Genomic DNA, 23,206 nt, shown 5'->3' with positions numbered 1-23,206 from the left:
TGATATGGATGAAACCATTACCTGTAAAGCGGTGTTATAAATAATCATTAAGTCTGTTAGCTACAACTCTGAGCAGGCTAAACATTTCCCTATTTGTAGAAATTATTTGCTTAGCTGTCCTTTTTCTCGTAGTGAAAAGAAAAGGACCCTATTTCCATACATCAAAATTTTGGTGAACTGAAAACCAATGGCGTTGGAATGAGATTTGTTTTAACAATATAGGCTGTCTCCGCTTTTCACAATGTCTAATTCACCCTTTGTCCATTGCTTCACTGCCTCGCAAATCCGAATATTGCTGCGGTTCCTAGATCCCGAACCTGGACAGTATTTTACCAAGTGGCTCGCCTGCCATCTAGTGGGGGAAGACGTAAGTGAATTATTATTGATTGATTTATTGATTTATTGATTTATTTATTTAGACAAACGGACTGGCTAGCTATATAACCTCTAGGACCTTGAACGGTGATGATAAGAGCAATTCCTTACATTTGAATAGCAGTTTGCCATTTACAAAGCATTTCCCCGTATAGTATTTTAATTAATCCTCCCTCGGAACAAGTGCTGTGTTATAAGCAGATCTTCTTTGCCCTATTTTTCAGATGAAAAAACTGAGTCTGAACATTAGCTTCTACAGGGTCATACAGGTGGGCTCAAACCCAAGTGCCACATTCTTTTTGCTAAGCCTAACCCTTCCGAATTTAAGTTCCTTTGTTTCTACATTTCTAGCTCTACTCTATGAATGATTTTGAAAGTCTCTATTTGCCACAAGTACATATATTTTAGGAAACTTCCATGGATAGTTTTTTAAAAGAAACATGACCCATCCAAAATATCCCTTCTCAAGAAAAAAAAAATTCAAAGAAGGCCAATGCAATTTTTTTCAGGCAAATTTTTAATTAGTATTTATCAAAAACAGGGTATGAGTTAAGATCCATTTTCTAATGGAAAATGGAAGGTGCCAAAAGTGGGCAGAAGACACTGGCCCCCTTTAAATCCTTAAGATATATAATTAAGATATTAATATATATAACATATAAGATATATAATATATATTAATATACATAAGATATATAAGATTATTATATAATAATAACTAAGATATAAGATATATAATAATAATAATGCTTTCAGTGCAATACGATCCCCTTACTTTTAGATCTACAGAATGTTGTTTGCATATGGCTTTGAGAGTGTAAGAAGGGAGATTTGTGGGCTCTTCCAGGAGCTACTAAAGTGCCTCTGTCTTAGAACAGCAGCCTGTGTGCTTAGTGATGACCAAGAACCAGATTAAATCACCAGAGGTCAACCCGTAAGAAAGAATCACGTTTGCGATGACACCCATCTGCTGGGTCTACAGCTGGGCACACAGTGCGAATGGACGGAACCATGGGCCGCCTGCTGCACACAGCTGTACGTGTTGAGTGTGTCCAAAAATGCCCAAAGCATCAACCCAAGAAAGAACAGTTTCCACAACTTTGTAGATCACTGTTCTCAGGCCCTGCCTGTTTCTGGTGAGCCTGCCCCCAGTGCGAACACTTTAGGATTACTTGCAAATAGCCACCCCTTCATACTGAACTTTCGGCTTCCGGTAGGAGTATCAAAACTAAGGCCCCTGGGACATAGGAATTAAATCCTTGTATCGCTAGACTTTCCACGCCACCTTCAGTTTAACCACAGGCAGTCCCTACCGTTTGCGAGCTTTGCGGGTAGTGTGATTTGTAGATAGAGGCGCTCTCCAACTCTGGCTCGGACGTGAGCCTGGAACCATTTTACTGGCTGCCCCCATCGTCCCGGAAGCCAACGTTCGGTTGGGCCATTTTAAGCTACAGAGGCCTGGTTATTTATGGGGCTAGTACATGGCTGAACCTGGGTGTACCTTAACAGTTATGCCGAGAGGGTAGAATCGAACATTCTGAAATAGCCCCTGAGGTTCACTACTGGTTTTTTCAAGCCCATCAGGTCATCCTAGGTACGTCCCTACAAGTTCACAGCACAAGAACACCCTAAAGTTGCTCCTATTTATATCACAACTATTATCGTTACTATTACTACTGACCACACTGCTGCTACTAACGACGACGCACACGTATGGGGTTCCGTCTTGTTAGACACTGTTGTAGGGGCTGCATATGCAGGAACTAAACCAATCCTCACGGACTGTACCTGTGCGATGTTCACACCAAGGCCCAGAGAGGCGAAGAGACTCGCCCAATCTCAGTAGTGAGCCTGAACGCGCACAGTGAGGCAATGACGGAATCAAAGCAGTCCGATTCCAGAGCCCTAGTTTCTAATTAATATGGCCTCAAGCCCAAAGCACAGTCGGAAGAAGAAAGGACGCATCACCAACGCAATGAAGTCCAGTGACCAGCTCGCCCTTCACGACCTTCCGTGGTCTAGCTGCATCTCATATTTCCCTCGCCCTGGGCCACTTCCAGCCTAGTCCGCTGTGGCCGCTGCAAAGGGCTTACCAGTAACAGGCCAACCCTGGATTCACGTTGTTCCTTCTATATTATCCCCTCCCTCAGCCCTTTCCCTGTTGAACTTCTCATCCATTAAGGCCCAGCTGCGATTCAACCTCTTTGGTAAATATTTACCTGGGGCCCCAGCTGGAACCAAATACACTCACCCTTCTACCCTCGCTCACTGCCCTCTGCCTGAGCTTCTCCTAGGGTGCTGAGTACCTTTTACCTGAAATTGGAATTATTTACATGCGTACAAGTCAGTCACACTCACCAGACTATAACCTCACTATAGAAAACCCAGCACAACCCCTGCCTCAACCATGGCTCCTTGGTTCCCTAAATATATTAACTCACAGGTTCCCTTGGCACTTTGTTCTTACCTTGTGTATAATACTTAACCTTACCGCAGGGTGCAGTCATTACTCTGGGTATGTGCCTTACCCAAGAAGGTAAACTCCATGAGGGGGAACAGTGGTCATATGTGTGTGTGTGTGTGTGTGTGTGTGTGTGTGTGTGTGTTTATAAAGTTTATTTATTTGGAGAGAGTATGTGTGTGCGTGCACGCATGTGAGCAGAGGAGGGGAAGAGAGAGAGGGAGAGAGAGATTCCCAAGCATGCCCCACAATGCCAACGCAGAGCCCTACACTGGGCTCGGACCTATGAACAGTGGGATCATACCCGAGCCAAAACCAAGAGCCACACGCTTAACCCGCTGAGCCACCCAGGCGCCCGGGCAGACGGTGTTTCGCTTGTCTCTGTATCTTCAGCTTAGCATAATCTCCTGCTCATTTGCCTGTCGAATGAATGAAGGAGGGAAGCCATTCCTGAATCTCCCCAACTAGAAGTAATCACTCCCTTCTCCGAACACCAATAGCTCCTTGTTCTTCCATGTGCCTTTTTTTTTTTTTTATCTTTGTTAGCGTTATCCATGGACAGGTCTTATCTCCTTGTTAGACTATAAGCATCTTAAGGTTGGAGCTATGCCTTAGGCATCTCCATGGTTCCATTACCTAGCAGAATTCCTGGTCTAGTAAATGGGCTCGATAAATGTTTTTATATGAGAGAGAGCATGTGCAACTGAGGGAGAGGGCCAGAGGAATAGAGAATCTTAAACAGGTTCCGCACTCGCACTCAGCACAGAACCCGACACGGGGCTCAATCCCATGACCCTGGGATCGTGACCTGAGCTGAAACCGAGAGCTGGACGCTCAACCGACTGAGCCACCCAGGCACACTAAATATTTTCTGAATGAATGACTCATCACAAGGAATGGAGCCCCTTAATGATGGGCTCACCAGTGGTCTCAAGGAATAAATGGAAGAAGGCTGAACTGGGTGGGAATCAGCCATGAAGGCTGAGGTGAGCTGTGTGTGGTGGAAAAGCTGTGAGCTATGGGGCCTGTCACTCACACCTATACACACAGGCAGCCATCATTTGTCACTGTCAGTACTGACATGAGAGGCAATTCATTATTCTTTGCTTTGCTACTGGAGATATTAGGAAAACAAACATCAACATCCTCCAAGAGAATAGGACAAAGTGATGAAAACCCATAAAGAAAACTTATTTTCAGGTTCATACAATAGGTATATATACATTCTGGGAAAACACGATGTATCCGTTTGTCAGTGTGATTATATCCCAGTCCTAGCCTTCCTTTCACATTATTCAAAACATTATCTTAGCACCACAAGACAAATAATAAACGAAAAAGCTTGTATTATAATGCAATGGCAGGAAAGCTTTAAAATATCATAAAAATATATGGGTCTACAGGTTAATAATGGGACATTCTTATGCCATCAACTGATAAATCAAAGAAGTAAAAATAAAATATCTTGGAATGAAGTAATCTTCAAAACTGAGTTCTTTATAGAATAACCCGACTCTTAAGATTTAAGAGAAGGAAGAATAAGAAGACTGGCTGAGAATCTACCACGTGTCAAATACTATCCTCCGTGCTTTTACCCACATTATCTAATTTATCGGTCTGAAGAAATCATGGAAGGTTACAGGGCTCATAAGCATTCAAATTGGAACTTGGTCACATGTCTTCTGTATGCTTACCTTTATTCTGCCCCTCCTATTAAGAATTCACTGCAAATATAACACTTACTGAAACTCCCCATCAGTACCATTTACCTTTATCCCTCCCCACCACAAACACCATTTCAGATGCTATCTGGGCCAGTTAACAGAATTTCTCAGAGATTCATTCAACACATCTAAGTCCAAGTGGTCAGGATTTCTCCCATTCATCTACCCTATCGTCGAGGCCTATATTTTTCCTTTAGAGAGTTTAAACCTGGTGAGTTACACAGACTACTAGTCTTTTTAATTTTTTTCATCTTCCCCAAACACACAGTTTTAGTAGCCTGATGACAGAAAGCCAATCCTGGCAATCCAAATGGGCTGAGTTCCAATGGATCAACAACTCACTTGGTAGCCTGCCACCAAGTGGCCAATCGCCATCAGAAAATACGGAGCCCAATCCTTCTCTAGTCTGCCGCCGATTAATTAAGTGGGTCATCTTTCCTTGCCGGTGGTGACAGTCCCTTCCAAGCAATCGTATGTGTGAGAGTAGTGTGCAACTGGCTTGCAGACAGGGGACTTATTGCAAACATCCATAGACACTTTCAGACTAGGGAAAAGTTTGTGAGACTGTGTAACAACAAATTTAAGTAGTAGAGTATTCATGATCAGTATTAAAAAAAACACTAAGCACTTGTCAAAATGGCACAGTTAATTTCTTTTAGAATTAAATGAAAATGAAGGAACAACAATTAAGCATGTAATTATCCACAAAAATGTTTTTAAGATTTGTAATTACAGTTAATTGCTGTAAAATATCATGTTGACTTAAAAAGCTGTTACAAGATTGAAAATAAAGTAATGGCATGGTAAATGCATACTTCCTTCTGTTCGCCCAGGCACACGGGCTAGGGCACAGCCCCAGCTCCCTTTGTGACCCAGCTCCCTGTCGTCCTTCCTCAGCCCGCTACACATCCAGCCTCTCTTACTCTAGTTGTGCCTTTTTTTTTTTTCCTCTTTCTCGCTTTGTCCCTGCCCACGTGACAGGTCTTCATATTCTCTGCTCTTGTCCCCCATCTGTGGTGGAGATGCCGAAAGAAAATGATCCATGGGATTAAGAAAAATTAAAACGAAGCCACGGAGGTGATCTGGCTTTAAAATTGGAGTTCTGATGAACTGCATCTGGGTTGACGTTCCCTAAACTGGACCTAACTTCAAAGCATGTCACTTTAATTCACTGTAGCCACAACCGTGTCTTAATCCAAAAGGTTTCCAAAGTTAATTTGCATTATGACTATAGCACGAAGATGAACGTTCAGAAAACCTGTCCTCAGTAAAAACAAGAAAACAAAAAAACATGGTGTTATCTTTTCAAACCACACCTGACATTTAAAAAATTTAAGTGCATGGCTCCATGTAATATCTCTTCGTTAATATCACTATCCTCTTACAGCTGTTCTTGAAAAAGTTGGGAGGGGCGCCTGGGTGGCTCAGTTAAGCGTCCGACTTTGGCTCAGGTCATGATCTCATGGTTCATGAGTTCAAGCCCCGTGTCGGGCTCTGTGCTGACAGCTCAGAGCCCGGAGCCTGCTTTGGATCCTGTGTCTCCCTCTCTCTCTGCCCGTGCCCCGCCCCCCACCTCTCTCAAAAATAAATAAACGTTAAAAAAATTAAAGAGAGAAGAAAAATTTGGGTTACTAGTTACCCATCTGCTCTACTTGGGTGGGGGGAGAGGTTATATGGGTAGTTCAGAGAATCCTACTATTTTCTTCAAGCACTAAAATGTACATATTTCAATATAATATATACTTACTAATCTAACTCGTGCTTGTCCATTTTCACGGCTCCTTATTCGGTAGAATTTACTTATATGTGGCTATAAAGTATCTACATTTATCATTGTTCACGTGTGAGAACAATTTGATCCCCTAAAATATCTCTGCAACATAAAACGTGTACTCTGGCCAGTGTGAGCCTCAAAGCCAATAGTAGAAGTTGTTTAGCTCTGCAACTATGTCTAGCATCTATTGTATGCAAATGCCAGAGGAATGGAGATACATGGGGTCTAAATACTTGAGAGAGAAACTAATTACACGTCAGCAATTAGTTTAGCATACGAAACCCTGGTACTCGTAGACGGATCCAAACAGAGGGCATCTCTGTAAGCATGTGGTTCCACTGCTATATTAGTATTTGTGAATTCATTCATCTATTCACTCCGCAAACCTTTCCTCAGCTGCTGTTCTGGGCATGTCACCATGCAGGGTGCTGGAGACACGTAGAGCAACTCGTTAAATCTCCACGAGAATATGAGGTAGGTACTGTTATGATTCCTATTTTCCAAGTGCAGCTTAGAGAAGTCATTTGCCCAACATCACATAGCTAGTAAAGTGGCACAGTCACTCCAAAATAACTCAGACGACAGAGACACCTTTAACTTAATCGTAGGGAAGTGGCATTTAATCCAAAATCCTAGGCAGAGAGATGACTGGTGAAGCCTCGGGGCACTATGGACACCCAGGATTATTTACTGGAACTTTTACTAACTCTCCAGTGCTCTGACGTGGTGTCACCATCACTGCAGGTGGCACCAAATGTGGCCATTCAGGACGACTGTGAAGAAGGGGGAACAGCTTCCTCCTCACCTAGGGCCCATGCCAGGGTCTAGCCACAAACAACGGTGACTCTGATGAGTACTCGGGGCTGGCAGACCAGGGAGGGCAGCTCCCCGAGTTTGAGGGTCAGGCTAGAAAATGCAGCCTATGCCACTAGGACTCAACATGAACTTGATGGCTGTTTGCCCCATTTGACAGGGCAGTCTGAGTCCAGTGAAACTGCCTTTTGTATGTTCCCTTCCTCAGACCCCTTAAGAGTCAAAAAAAAAAAAGTCTCCCCACTAAAACAAAAGTAAAACAAAATGACAAGAATGTGGCAGAAGGAATTCATGGTCCTACTCCTTGGGCCCCATTTTCCTCTCTGAAAACAGACCAAGCAACGCCAAGCAACTCCCTGGGAGGCCGGCTGGAATGCTGTAAGCTGATTTTCAGAAACTCAAATAAGCGGCAGCTGCTAAGACAGAATTAATTCAAGTTACTGTTTTGTGTCTGTTTGCTTGATGTTTTGCAACTGAAGAGCTAAGGAGAAGGCTCTTTTGCTCTTAAGAACTAGCTGAGGGTCCGAGGGGCTAAGCCTGTTTGAGTGTTCTGTCCCCCGGCATCCGGCAGCTGTCCAGCCCAGGACGTGCTTCTGGCTTTCAACTAACAGACTCAATCTCTTTATGACGACGCCACCTACAGCCTTACGGAAGAAATTCTGAGCACAGGAGAGAGATCACTATGAGCTCTTATCAGGTGAATCAGAACCATAAGGAGAGGGGGGCTCTGTATTTTTTAAAAGATCCCCATGTGATTCTAAAGTGCATCCAGGCTGAGAACCACAGGTTTAGATGGTTTCAACCTTGGGAGGTTTCTACGTAACTGGAACTCAGGTCACATGGAGAAGGAGGAACCCTCTAGGCCAGAGATGCCCAAGAGAAATGTAATAGTATGAGTCATGGATATAATTTTAAATTGTTTACATAATCCAAAGAAGAAAATAGAAAGCACCAGGTAAATCAATATGATAACATATTGTATATCACCAAATATATCCAAGACATTATCATTTCAACGTGTAATCAATATAAAAACTCATGGAATGATCTTTTCCATTCTAAGTCTTCGAAGCGTGATGTGTATTTTACGCATACAGTATATACTCTGCACCGGACAGCACAGCTGTATGTCTGAGTGAATACCCGCCAAGTGGGTATGGCTTTTACCTCCCTATGGGCTGCCACTCCAGAATGGTGCTCTGGAAAGTAATTAAGTAATTTCATCTGCAGAGTCACTGAAAGGGCCAGAGCTGGAAGAGCCAGTCGATATTTGGTCCAACTCCATCACCTATGAACAGCGATCAAGGCCCAAGGGGGGAAGGCTTGTACCAGATTGTGCTCGTGATTTGCTACAGCGCAAAGGCTTTGGAATCTTAGGTCGTTCTCTCTATCCTGAAAAAGACTGTCATTGAAAAGGTGGTGTCTGTGCTAAGTCTCCCTTTTCTTGATTAGCAAAGAAGTATTTTCTGTAATGCTGAATAAAAACAGAAATTGATCAAAAGGCTATTCGTTTTATGTTAGAAATTAAAATACCAAATTTCCACTTTGTTGGGATTTTTAATTTTAGCACAGCAGGCTTTGGACACCTTATCTGATGCCTCGTCAACTGTCAATTTCAGCGCATACAGGGCCAAATTCACTCAAGAGATCCCCAACTGAACAGAGTGATTTCTGGAACAATCCACACATGTGGTAGGAGTAATCAGCAGCTTCATTAACAGACCTGAATTAAACAAAAGGTTTATCAAGGCTGTTAAGGACCACTGGTTGGTTACACAGACCTCTTTAGTCTTTCATCTGTTTTTTTTTTTTTTTAAGATTTTTAATGTTTATTTATTTTTGAGAGACAGAGATGTGGCACAAGTTGGGGAGGGGCAGAGAGAGAGGGAGACACAGAATCCCAAGCGGGCTCCAGGCTCTGAGCGGTCAGCACAGAGCCTGACACGGGGCTCGAACTCACGAGCTGTGAGATCATGACCTGAGCCGAAGTCGGACGCTCAGCCGACTGAGCCACCCAGGCGGCCCTCTTTCATCTGTTTTTGAACGAAACGGTAAGGGTTACTTAGATACTAATTGCAAACTGCCTAATACTCAGGAGTGTGTGGTAACTAAAAAGTGTTTCCCTGAGGGAAGGAAAAATAGGATAAAAACAGAGAAGGAGGCAAACCACAAGAGACTCTTAATACAGAGAACAGACTAGGGGGTTGCTAGAGGGGAGGTGGGGGGGTGATGGGCTAAATGGGCGATGGGCATTAAGGAGAGCACTTGTTGGATAACAACTGGATGTCATATGTAAGAGATGAATCACTGGGTTCTGTTCCTGAGGCCAAGACTACACTGTATGTCAACTAACTTGAGAATTAAAAAAAAAAAAAAAAAGTGTTTCCTCCCCACAAAAAAGATGCCTAAGTAACTACCAACATGTGTTTCCCTAATATGCAGTTGTGTACTAGAGAAAGTTATGGGCCAATGTGTTTGGGTCCTTTTTTGTTCCTTTACTTATCCTCTTCAGTGGTTTCCATCAGGGTTAACCTGGAGACAGTTCTGCCCCACTCAGTACTGGCTTTTCTGTGGCTTGTCAGCATTACATCACATAACTGAGCAAAGAGCCGACATGGAGATACAAACAGCCACATACACGCTGGTTCTGTCCTTCATGCATTCAATCATTCACTGAGCACCCGTATACAAGGCACTGTGCCAGGCCCTGCAAAGGACACAAAAGTAAAGGAAATATAACTGCTACTTTCAACATGCTTACATGTATGGGAAAGGAATATACAAATGGCTGAACTATCTGAAAACTCTAAGTGTTCAAGGGCATGCGTATGCAATATTATGGGAGACACATCTTTTTATAGATATATATCTTAATAATTTTTTAGATCATTTCGACTGAAAATGAGAAAAGGACACACAGATGGGGTGGGATGAAGGGACAGGCCGTTTTGATAAACTCCAACACTTGAAATCAGGGCTTAAGGAGGAGAGCTATGGTTTTAGCTTCCACAGCCAGGGGTTGTTTTCCTTTCTTTTGTGTTACAGAGTGGTGAGAAAATCGCCATTTACCCTGAAGAGTAATGCATTCTTGCTTGTCCAATTTTACAGTACCCTCTGAGAGTTGGGCGTGAATTTTTACCAAAAAAATGCGAAAGGCAGCCTTCCTTCCCAGTCCATCGTACGTTTACAAGACATTCAAATACCTGCACAGAGTAAGCAAGAAAATCCTCATTATGGGGCTTGGCCAGGGTCCCGTTCCTCTGGCAGGATTCACGAGCCATCTGAAGGCGACACACACAGATGACACTGAGGGGCTGTGGATGTTAGGGGCAGAGAAGCCTTTCCCCACAAGAAAGTCTGGCACCTTCGCTCTCTGCTTCCTCCTCCTCCTGGAACTGAGATTTTTAAGTTTTGCCGCTGAGTGGGCAGAGCTGGGGACGTCAGAGACCGCTGAAGATTTTGTTTCTTGACTATGCTGGGAGGGACGGTAAGGGTGCATTTGAGATGAGCCTTGAAGGATGGGATGAGTGTGAACAGCCAAGTGAAGGAAGAGGAGCCTTCTTAGGCGAAGGCAGTGACATGCAAAGGGAGGGCAGGAGAGAAGCTTCAGGACCCCGGGGTGGGGGGGCAGACTCGCTCAAGAGGCCGAGCCACACATCTCCTTCGGGGCTAAACACGATGCCCTGTCCCTAGAATAATCATCAGCCAGGAATCCGAGAGGGGATGAGAGGATGGTACGGGGAAGGTGAAGGAACAATCGTAAAGGTCTCTCTTCCCCTGGCCAAGTTCCTCTGCCAAAGCTGTTCCAGCTCCCCTTTGGCTTTCCTAAGCCCCCCCCCCCCCCCCCGCCACCTCCGGGGGAATAATGACTGGGTGTGGGGGTAAACTCCAAGAGGGCTTTCTGAGCCCCTGCAGAGAGCCGAATAATAGGGCTTTGCAAACGAGGGACTTTAAGAGTCCTTAATCCCAAGAAGTTTAATAATATTCACAAACACAAGTTTAAATGAAAAACTTGAAAAGCAAAAAAAAAAAAAAAAAATGTCTGCTACATTAATAAAGCCTTAGTGGACCGTAATCAGGTTTTGATTTAATCTCTTTAGGAAGCCCTCTAATACTCTGCATCAAATACAAAGCTAATCTTCTGGTTTCCTCTGAAACTCCACCTCAGCAAATTGTTCATCCCGCCACGGAAAGAAACTGAAGCCTCTCCAGAATGTATTCTGTGGTTTGGACTCACAGTGATTGTGTTGCGGATTAAACAGTCCTCTGTCAATAGTCATTTTTAAGTTTTGTAGCTTTGCAGTTTCTAAGATGCAAAGATTAAAATATTTTCCAAGTCGTTACCCACAGATATTATCTCTCTGCCTTCTCCAGTCACCCCTGTTCCTCCTTTCCTAAGCCTTCCTGTAATTTACAGACACTCGGGGTCCGCTTCTGGTCCGCCGGGGCACAAGCTGAACACTCTTGTGTCTGGGTCATTCACTCGGCCTCAAATTGCGCTTGTACTCTGGTTCCGGAAGCCTTCCCTAGGGGAACTGATCTCAAACTCCAGGGACTGGTACCTGTGTGCTGAGAATCAACCCATTTTCCTCTGCGAGCTGCAATACCTCCTTCCCTAGTTTTCATTATTTTACAAAGTGTGCCAATTTGCTTCTCTTGGGGCTGGGGGTAAATAAAATGCGTCACAAAAACTCTCCCATCCCCCTGTGACCCAAGATAATTAGAGAATTTTAGAAAACGCTCAATGACCCCAAAGTTTTCTATTCCTGCTCTCAGTGAAGGCAGTAGGTCTACTTGGGATGTATCACGCGGAGCACTGCCTCATGTTTGATAGGTTACAGAGTCGTCATCTAAAAGCAATTTCCAGGGGCGCCTGGGTGGCTCAGTCAGTTGAGCATCCGACTTCGGTTTGGGTCATGATCTCACAGCTTGTGAGTTCAAGCCCCATGTCGGGCTCTGTGCTGACCGCTCAGAGCCTGGAGCCTGCTTTGGATTCTGTGTCTCCCTCTGTCTCTGCCCCTAACCCACTCGCATCTTGTCTCTGTCTCTCTCAAAAATAAATAAAACATTAAAAAAATTTAAAAAAAAAATAAAAAAAATAAAAAAAAATAAAAGCAATTTCCAAATTGTGGAAACCACCCCTTTTCACATATCCATGAAAACCGACCAGTTCTACGAAAAAGGTTGGGATCTAACTCAGCTGAATTATCTTTACCTTTATAAAATACATCAAAAGATGTCTGCAAATTCTAAGAAACAGAAGTACATGCTAAAATCTCCAGCATTCATAACTTTATTGGGGCAGCAAAAGCCGCCCATGTTCAATATGTTAGGTATTGTTTCCCACATCTGAAAAGTTACTTAGGCTTATTATTACAATTAATAATACTTCACAACTGTGTATCACATTAAATTTTATGTGTTCATACGTATTTTCTCACTTGTCTTCACAATAACCCTATGATATAATAAGCAGAGCAACTATTATTGTTCTTCCCATTTTAAAGATGAGGAAACTGGTGATGAGGTAAAGATTCTACCCAACTAGTCAGTAGCGCAGTGACATGACGAATCCATGTTTTCTGCCTTCCTGTTCAACATGTTCAACTGGGGTAAACTATAACTTTCTGGCATTCGATACCAAAGACGTCCATTGTCTGGATAAACCAGAAGGGATTACATCAGAGAACTGACCTTGAACGGACAGGCTGAGGGAAGAGAACTGAGGAACTCCCAGATCAAAGGCTCACCTACCTGCTGCCATTAAATGGCAGCGAAATGAAATACTTTTGCCGCCTCATGGCTTCACTTCCTCTACACAAGAAACATCGTTTCCTGGGGGCACCTGGGTGGTTCGGCAGGTCGAGCGTCCGGCTGTTGATTTCGGCTTGGGTCATGATCTCGCGTTTTGTGGGTCCGAGCCCTGCCTGGGGCTCTCACGCTGACTTGCTTGGGATTCTCTCTCTCCCTCTTTCTCTGCCTCTCCCCTGATGGCTCGCTTGCGCACGCTCTCTCTCCCGCAAAATAAATAAATAAATAAATAAATAAATAAATAAATAAGAAAATATAGTTTCCTGAATATTTAAATTAAACCTGAAGCTCATAACTTTAAAAAAGTTTCATTCAAATGAAAAGTCAGGTAGTATCTTTAGGACTGGAAGTTCTACTTTTCATTCTTCTATCTCGGCTTTCTATCTGTGAAGGAGCATGGAGTGGCCCTTTAACCACATGAGGCATCGCCACCTGTCTACACTGTCTCCCTACTGACAGGCTATTGGCCAAAGAAGGGGAGGAAGAATCCAGGGCAGGGATGGGCCAGGGCACCAGAGGAACTTTGCTGCCTGTGCCCCATCCCGCCCCTTCCAAAAGGTCTGCTCCCAGTGAAGGCAGCTGGGCATGGCTGTCCCTTCCCACCGCCAGCTGAGACGACTCCAGTCAAAGCCAATACACGCGGTTTCACAGGCTCACAGGGCCCGTGCTGCTGTGCGTGACAAGTCAGGCCAAGATCCAACACATTCCAACGTAATTCTTCGTTCACTGGTCCAGAGATTTCCAAACTTTGAAAAAAGACAATATCCCAGCTCAGCGCACCCTTGACCTAAGTAAAGCCTGCTTATTGTATTTATCATTTCTCCTACTAAGAAAACTCCCATGCAGGAAAAATGTATTTCTCTTTCCTTTTCTAAATGAACTCAGTTTTGTATTTGAAGCTTACACACTGTTTTCCTCAGGACACTTCGGGTGGGGCAGAGGCGAGGAACGAGATTCGAAACTAGGAAAACTCCAGTCCCAAGACCGAAGGCGGAAAGAGCAGTAAGTGGAGTCGATGGCAAGGAGGTGTGGGGTGGGGGGGCAGAATATGTAATTGTGAATATGGTACAATGCAAGCAAAGTCTGCATCCATATGGCTCTTCTTTCCGGAACACTCCCAGTACTAAATAGTGTGGTCCGCTCTGTCCATAAATACATGTGTAGCTATCACCTCTCTTGTTGTAAAATAACCCTTGCATAGAGTGTTAATTACATGATTTTAAGCGAGTGATTACTGTGATGTGCGCTATGTAAATGAGCCAGGAATGGGAACATTCTCAAGAAGGAATATCACACTGGACCCTGCTCCCCCTCATTTGTCTGAAGCGTGAATCCACCATATAACATCTTCTTTACCTTCTACTGGGGATTAGTGTTGAGTTATTTAGATGCAGGACATAGCACACTTTTCAGCCCATCTAGTGAGCAAACTTATTAGCGAAATTCTAGAGGAAGAAAAAAAATCGCCTTGCTGTATTCTTTAGTGACTGAGTCCTCTTTCCCTCTACTCGCAGGTAATGTTGTTCATTCCTAAGACTGTGTCAGGGGAGGGGGACATAAAGAGAGAAAGGAAGTTTCAAGCTCACTCCTGCTGCATCATGAGCGACGTGTGTGATTAATACAGCTCCTCAACCCCATTTAAGGTTTATCTTTCCATGTTTTCTCGGGCTCCCAGACTCCATATGAAATGATATGTAAATAAATTAGGGATACGTTGAGGAAAAACAGATAGTAAAGCTCTTAACAAAAGACAACATGACACATAACTTTCTACCCTCCATTTCGTTCCTCCCTGTACCACCATGACCTAACTTTCAGTGGGGAAACTACTTTTGGTCACAAGCATCGGCTACCCCTTTGTTCTTACTGAGGCATGTTTCAGGCATCTTCAAGCTCAGTTTAGACTTCTGGAAACTCTGAGAGAGTCAACAATCTGACCGTAAATGCCATGCGCTCAGTAGAGAGATGATATTCAGCTTAAGGAACAGGCGGTCAGACTGTGTAAGACTCTAGTACCCTGGTGAGAGGGTACCTGACTTTTGTACCCTGTCGAGAAGGAGAAAACAAGGGGAACAGGGGCCAAAATTGTCAAATGGGGAATGGCAGAGAGAGGCTAACCTAGGCAAAGAGAAGAGTTCAATGAGACAGGAACTGTCTTCAATGATCAAAAGGGTCATGTGTCGGGGCGCCTGAGTGGCTCAGTTGATTAAGCGCCTGACTTCGGCTCAGGTCACAACCTCAGGGTTCGTGGGTTCGAGCCCCGCGTCGGGCTCTGTGCTGACAGCTCAGAGCCTGGAGCCTGCTTCAGATTGTATCTTTCTCTCTCTCTGCCTCTCCCCACTCGTGCTCTCTCTCTCTCTCTCTTAAAAATAAATAAACATTAAAAATTTTTTTTTTAAAAAGGGTCATGTGTCAGCAGGAAGTGACTTGCCCCAGGTTCAGAATGTGCATCCCGGGGAGACAGATTTCAGTCCAACAAGAGGCAGGACTATAAAGATGGCCAGAGACTGAATGGGCCACCTCAGAAGACACGGAGTGCCCCATACTGGAGATGTTCACACCAAGGTAGAAGAAACTACTTATTGCAGATTTCAAAATGGAGATACAGAGACTGCACTAAATGGTCTTTAAGGGTTCTTTGCAACTTGAGACTATATTATCATCTTCCCTTCTCTGGTCCTCAGCCTCAACTGGGGTCCTAAGAGAAACACTGGAAATCTTTTTATATTACAAATGAGAACTTTACCGAACTCCCAACCTACCTTCACCAATGGGCACGGCCTCTCTCTGCTGGTCTGGGAACACGGTAGGGATTTCAGGCAGAGCCACAGGTAGCTCAAAAGAGCTCCTATCCCGACCCGAGCAGAGCTTAACTAAGTCAGTTACAGATACCTGCACAGACAACTCCCCATCCAACTCATTCACGAAGCCCCCCAACAGCACCCTCCCAGCTCCTTACCCTCTCATGTGCACGGATCTCTCTGCCTGCACCCAGATCTCTATGTGCTACAGCCAACTCCCCTTTGCAGGTTCTCTTGTGACGAAAACCTCTCAAAATGAACCCGCTCAATGACGCGCTCACACAGTTGCCCAATCAGCACACTTGTCCCTTGTCTCCATTCCCGATCTGGTCTGTCATGCATCCTCCTCAAGTCAAGGTGCTAGGAAGCTGTAAGTCTCAGATCTGAACCACTCACAGACCAGATACTGGCCCTTTGCTATTAGCTTACCAGGTCCTCAGCCCTTGCACTGACTGGGCCTAGTGGGCAAACTCAGGTGCAAAAAAAAAAAAAAATCAAAATAGTGCAAACACATACCAGCCGTTTCACCCCTTCATTCAGGCACAACGCAGCCACCCCTTATTTCCCAACAGAGACATGCGACCAAATACACTGTATCGTCCTGGCCAGAAAACGGTCTTCTCCTGGACACTCAGTCCTAAAAAGCTACATCCCTACCCTTGCTTGCGTCACCCACAAGAGACAAAGTCTTCAGAGATCTCTGATGTATGAAATAATGCAAACCATCGATCTCCATGTCCCATCAGTGACAAGGAGACATTGCCAAGATATTTTGAATGGCATCTCCCGTGACCTCATTTGAAGTGCTACGTTCATCTCTCCGTTGTACTGTTAAAAGCAAAAGCTTTTAACAAAGGCCGGGAGGACTCACCATGGAAATCACTGGCAGGCTTTCTTGCATCCTGACCTCCTCAAGGTCTCTGTTGTGCCACTTTCCCTCTTTACTTCTGAGAAAATGAGTTCCTTCCCACAATGGGGACAAAAGTTTCCTTTTCTTACGCAGGTAATGGCAACTCTAAATACACTTCCATTCTAGGCAATAAGAAAACTGTGGTAGTCTGAGGTGGCTAGCATCCTTGGCCATTTCCTCCCCAACCCTGGATGTAGCTGCAGGTGCCCTAGAAAAAGCCCTGTGGCATTGCCCCGGGGGCTCAGAGGCGCTTTCCCAGCTACTCTCCTCTTTACTCCACCCTCTTTACTCAACCCTCTCCTCTTTCCTCTTTACTCAACCTCTTTACTTTCCTCTCCTCTTTACTCAACCCTCTAACCGTGTTGCATATTTGTGATTTCCATCCAGGTGCCTTGACCCGGCCCTTTCGACAGTAAGGAGATGCACTGCTTGGGCTCTTGAAATTTCAGAGGCACTGCTTTTCTGGCTTTAGAACCCTCTGGGTTCTACAGTCACGGGCCAGAGCAACCTCACCGGTGAGCCCAACTCAGGCCCCCAGGACCCCTAGGCAGGTGGCTGCTGCCCAGACTCTATGCTCTTACATCTGTTTTAGCCTTTACAGTTCACAAGTACTTCCCTGGGCATTTCAATCTGATTCTAAATTAGCCTCATCTAGGGTTAAGGAGGGTATGTGTAATGGCAATGCCATTTTATAGGTAAGAAAAATAGAGACGCATAGAACAAATAGCCCTAAAATTTGTATGGAACCACAAAAGACCCCAAATAGCCAAAGCAATCTTGAAAAAGTAAAGCAAGGCTGGAGGCATCACAATTTCAGACTTCAAGTTATACTACAAAGCTGTGGTCATCAAAAGATTATGGTACTGGCACAAAAGCAGACACACAGATCTACAGAACAGGATAGAAAACCCAGAAATAAACTTACAGCTAACATGGTCAATTAACCTTTGACAAAACAAGAAAGTTTATGCAATGGGAAAAAGACAGTCTCTTCAGCAAGTTGTACTGGGAAAACTGGTCAGCTACATGCAAAAGAATGAAACTGGACCACTTTCTTATACTGTACACAAAAATAAACTCAAAATGGATCGAAGATTTAAACGTGAGACAGGAAGCCACCAAAATCCTAGAAGAGGGCACAGGCAGTAATGTCTAACATTGGCCATAGCAACATTTTTGAAGATATGTTCCTGAGGCAAAGGAAGTAAAAGCAAAAATAAACTACTGGGACTACATCAAAATAAAAATCTTCTCTACAGCGAAGGAAATAATCAACAAAACTAAAAGGCAACCTACTGAACGGGAGAAGAATATGCAAATGACGTACCCAACAAAGGGTTATTATCTAAAATATATAAAGAACTTAGACAACTCAACACCCCCAAACCAAATCATCTAATTAAAAAATGAGCAGAAGACATGAACAGACATTTCTCCAAAGAAGACATCCAGATGGCCAACAGACACATGAAAATATGCTCAACATCACTCATCATCAGGTGTAATCCCATCTCGACTACAATGAGATATCACCTCATTCCTGTCAAATGGCCAAAATCAAAAACACAAGAAACAAGTGTTGGTGAGGATGTGGAAAAAAAGGAACCCCGTCGCACTGTTGGTGGGAATGCAAACTGGGGCAGCCACTGTGGAAAACAGTATGGAGTTTCCCCCCAAATTTAAAAATAGATCTACTCTATGATCCAGTAATCACATTACTGGGTATTTACCCCCAAAATACAAAAACACGAATTCAAAGGGCTACATGCACCCCTGTGTTTATGGAAGTGTTATTTACAATAGCCAAATTATGGAAGCAACCCAGTGTCCATCCACAGATGAATGGATAAAGAAGAGGGGGCAACTTCAGCTCAGGTCATGATCTCGTGGTTCGTGAGTTCAAGCCTCGTGTTGGGCTCTGTGCTGACAGCTCAGAGCCTGGAGCCTGCCTTGGATTCTGTGTCTCCCTCTCTCTCTGTTCCTCCCCTACTTGCTCTCTCTCTCTCTCTCTCTCTCTCAAAAATAAAGACTAAAAAAAAAATTTTAAGTAAATAGAATTTTAAAAATACATTAAAAAGTAACTCATTCAGAGAAAGACAAATACCATATGATTCACTCATATGTGCAATTTAAGAAACAGAACAAATGAGCAAAGGAAAAAAGAGAGAGAGAGAGAGACAAAGCAAGAAACAGACTCTTGCCTATAGAGAATAAACTGATGGTAGCCAGAGGGGAGTGGGGTGGGGGATGGGTGAAATAGGTGACAGGGACTAAGGAGGGCACTTGTCATGAGGAGCCCCAGGTGTTGTATGGAGGTGTTCAATCACTATCTTGTACACCTGCAACTAATATTACATTGTATGTCCACTGTACTGGAATTAAAATAAAATGAAATAAAATAAAAATTTTTAAATTTAAAGAAAGAAAGTAGAGACAAAGAAGATGCCCCAGGTCATATACATAAATGAGGGAGTCAAAATAAGGGACTGTTGAGTAATACTATTCCTGTTACTACTTTGACAACTATTACACCTAACAACAACAACAACAGCAATGGTAGGTTATGAATACTATGTTTATGAGTACTGACATAAAGAATTCAGTTTCGGTGCATAACATTAGAGAAGCAACACTTCTAATTTAACTTCGCAACTTGAGTTCATTATTCTCTCTCTCTCAAGTGTCTCCTTTTGAACAGGATCAACTAGGTAATTGGTGGGGCCCAGTGCAAAATGAAAACGTGGGGCCCCTTTTACCAAACTTATTAATAAGAATGTCAAGACCAGGACAGCAGAGCCTTAAACCAAGCATGGAGCCCTATGAGACGCACAAGTCACAAGTCCGTGAAGCTGGCCCTGCTTTTGAACCCTTAAGAGATATGTAAACCTTAGAATAATGCTTCACTGTAGGGGCAATGAAGGAAACATGTCATTGGTTCTCTTATTCTTCTCATTTCATGAAAACTTTTGTTTCTGTTACCTCTTGTAAATCTCTTCTATTGTCAAGAGTATCATTAGAATCAGAGATGTGTCACAATTCCTGGATAGCAAATCTAGGGTTGTTTTCATTGATTCTTGAGATAATGTACTTCCTGTGGAGTTCTGATTCATCTTGCTGACCCTCTTGAATACTATATAAAACAAAAACTCAAAAAGCCGCTCGATCTCCATTCGTCCCTCTTCTCAAGCCCTTCAGTCAAGAAAGGATACAATGAATATGTTAAAATTAAACTAAACTACCACAAGGAGAAAGGCCCCCTCTGTTAGCCCACTTACGAAGAACAAACAGTGCCATTGAAGGCACAGCCTCACACAAGACTGTGCTAAGTGGTTCTCACAACAGAGATGCTAGACCTTTTCAGTCTGGAGAGATCCAGTCTCCCCAGCCATACTCCACCTACCACGATTCCCACTCCCGAGCCAGGAAACAAATAAAAGAATGCTAAGAAAACCATGAAACGACAACTAAGATGAAATGCATAATGCAATGTCATTTAAGTGCGCTGGGATAAATTTTTAGATAAGAGCCACATTTTGTTTTCTGCAAACACAGCACAGGTGTTTTCGCTAGGGGGAGGTCTTAGGGTTTGCTTTCTGTCCTCCATGGTCCTTTTTTCTGAAGAAATGACTTACATATTTACCCGATTCCAACATGTATTTTTTCTTGCCTTTTATACATCTCTGAAATCAGAATGCACCTTATAATCAATGGCATTTTACCATCGCTGTCAGCCAGGAGGCAGTTGAAAGGGAGCTGTCATTGCCTGTGTATATACTGAAATCTGGTCATGGCTATTGTAGTATCATGACATATGATAAACATGTATCTAAATAAGCCAAAAAGAGCTCTCTCAGTAAATATAAAATTAAAATTCTATGGATATGAAAGCATTACATCATAGTTTATTTAGGGGTGTTTGTTTTCTTTCTTGGTGTTACATAAAAACTTAATTCCATAAAAAAGCATCTCAAATGTGATGAAATACTTCATATCTTCAATAGAATGCCATATCTGCCACTGGCATTTTGGAAGAGTCTGAAAAGCTGCCCATGCACCCGCTGAGAAGCCACCCAAAGTTCGTACTGGGAAAATTCCTAGGTGCTAATAAAAGACTACTTTTTAAATATCCTTGGTGGAATATTGAGGGTTTTTTTACTTTCTCCTGCTTACAACTAGAAACCCCCCAACCTGAAAACCCAAACACTGGTAAAAGGTACTAGCTTCACAAGAGTTACCAATATACCGAACCAGATTCGTGGACAGATCAGTTGTTCCTGTGGTCATGCTTTTAGAGGAAGTTCGAGAACACCAACGTAAGGTCTAGAGCAGCACCATCATGTACAATACATATGACGCAATCTACAGATGCAATTTTAAATTTCATGCGCAACGTTTTTAAAAGTTTACAAAGTAGGTAAGATTCATTTTAATAATATGTGTTATTGAACTCAATATATCCAGAAGATTGCCATTTCAACATGTGATCAGTATAAAAATATTTATGAAATATTGTGTTTATCTTTGCCCTGTCTTTGAAATCTGGCGTAGACTGTATTCTGCACTTATAATATATCATAGTTCGCACCAGCCACATTTCAAATGCTCAATAGCCACATGTGGCTCCTGTATGGGACAATGCAGGTCAAATCAACACATACGTTTATCGGCAAAATAAAATAATCCCTTCCAGAACATTCAGCAGAAATTCAACAGTGGCAGCTATTTCCACGGCACTCTGGTGAATGTCAATTACAATGAACTGAGTACCTCAATGATGACAACAATATATGCTCTAGAGCAATTCTGCTGAAAACAGTCTAGGGCAGTGGTCTTCAAACTAGGCTACTGGTACATGAAATCTTTTCCAGAAGTATGCGAGCAGGGATAGTTTGCATGGGATCCGCTCTCAGATTCTCAGCTCCCGTGGATCTTCTCTACTAAAATTTATCTGCCTAATAACAACTTTTTTTTCCCCACGTGCTTAAAATTAAGCATTAGTTTGCAACTATTCTCAATACCGCTTGCTTAAATGCATCATTAACTGGAAAGAAATGCACGTCTTGACTAACAGCAGGATAGACTGCTGATGCTGATTCTGCAAATATAACTAGAGTGTTTTCCTATATTGCAAAATGGTGACACTGGAAAAACCGATGCATAGAAATTGTATGTGATTTCTTTCTTATGAGGTCCATCATTCAATTAAATGAGTGAAAACCTGTTTTCTCAGGTTGAATCTTGAAATATCTTTTCCAATCAAAGTCAACCCTCATTTCATTTTATAAGTATTTTCTACCTCCCATTTTCAAAAACAAAATATGGTATTTTCCAGACCGATTATTTTCTACCTATGTATACTTTTCTCCTAATAAAATATGGTTGAAACGTTTGATTCTGTGGTCTAATAAAATTAATGGAATTTTAAAATTTTTGTACATGATTCCTAGTTAATTATTCCAGAAACCCGACACCAGAGTTGTAAAAACATATGCATAAGTGTTTACCAAAGGAAACTACGTCTGCCATCGGATTTCTTGTTTCATACATGAATTATGTTACCTACATATTACATTCTCTAATTTAAAATCACATGAGAAACAAAATTATTAATTTCTTAATTTATTTTGAAGTAGATAAAAATGTCATTATAATTTTAGTCTATTTAATCTACTAATATTTAATCTATTTACTCCTCAAAGTGCATATCAGTTTCTTTTTTCCACTGCGAAATGAAGTAGAACACTTTTTCTGAAGGTACAGCTGATATGGCTGATTATTTTGATATGGACATTGCCTTTGCCAATTAAGTTATATTATAAATATTTTCTATGAAATCATGACCCGAAGTTAAAGCCTCCAAGTCTTATATTTAAAGGGTATAACAAATTCAAGGCACTTTGTCAAAATTATTGTATCGGCTAAGGCATATTCATCTAAGTATTTTGATTTTTCCAACCTTTTGTAAGCACATTGGATTAAAAATAACGCCTCAAAATGAAAGTATGACCGATATTATAGTCATTTGCTAAAGCATGGTAAAGTCATTTTGGTAAACTTACCAGAAAACTCAGAAATAAATGATTCGGCAACAAATCCTTTTGTAAAATTGGGGCTTCTTTGCTTTCGTGGAACTAAGGATAGGCCTAATCAAAAGTTCTCTGTTAAGAATTTTAAATTTTAATTAAAACATTTAAATCACTAAAAATTATTTTTGGTGACAGATCACTGTGATTTTTGACTTATGACTTGGCCATTCATTCCATTCCCTTCTACCTATTTATGGGAACAAAGTTTTCTGAGTTCTTAGAGTTCTATATGTGAAAAATAGGAATAAAATTTATACTGTACTGTCTCATTAGAAGTAACAGTCATCCTTAGAGTCATGAACTAATTTGGGGGAAATAACAACTATAGGCACTCAAAGGATGTATTTCCAACCAAATTTGAGTTTTAATTTTTAGTAAGTACTTATAAATATATGTAAAATTTCATATTGTTTTGAGAAACTGTATACTACTAATAATTCAATGATAAAAA

At 42.4% G+C, this 23,206-nt stretch overlaps 1 long non-coding RNA gene across 2 annotated transcripts in view; it reads right to left on the bottom strand.

Annotated features, from left to right (window-relative positions):
- Window positions 1–23,206, bottom strand: part of LOC115506907 — a 50,266-nt gene that overhangs the window by 8,504 nt on the left and 18,556 nt on the right. The gene's annotated exons all lie outside the window — the stretch shown is intronic.

Source organism: Lynx canadensis, chromosome X (genome assembly GCF_007474595.2).
Source record: "Lynx canadensis isolate LIC74 chromosome X, mLynCan4.pri.v2, whole genome shotgun sequence".
NCBI classification, from domain to species: domain Eukaryota; kingdom Metazoa; phylum Chordata; class Mammalia; order Carnivora; family Felidae; genus Lynx; species Lynx canadensis.
Note: the sequence above shows the minus strand (reverse complement) of the source record. Positions and strands in the feature narration are given on the sequence as shown.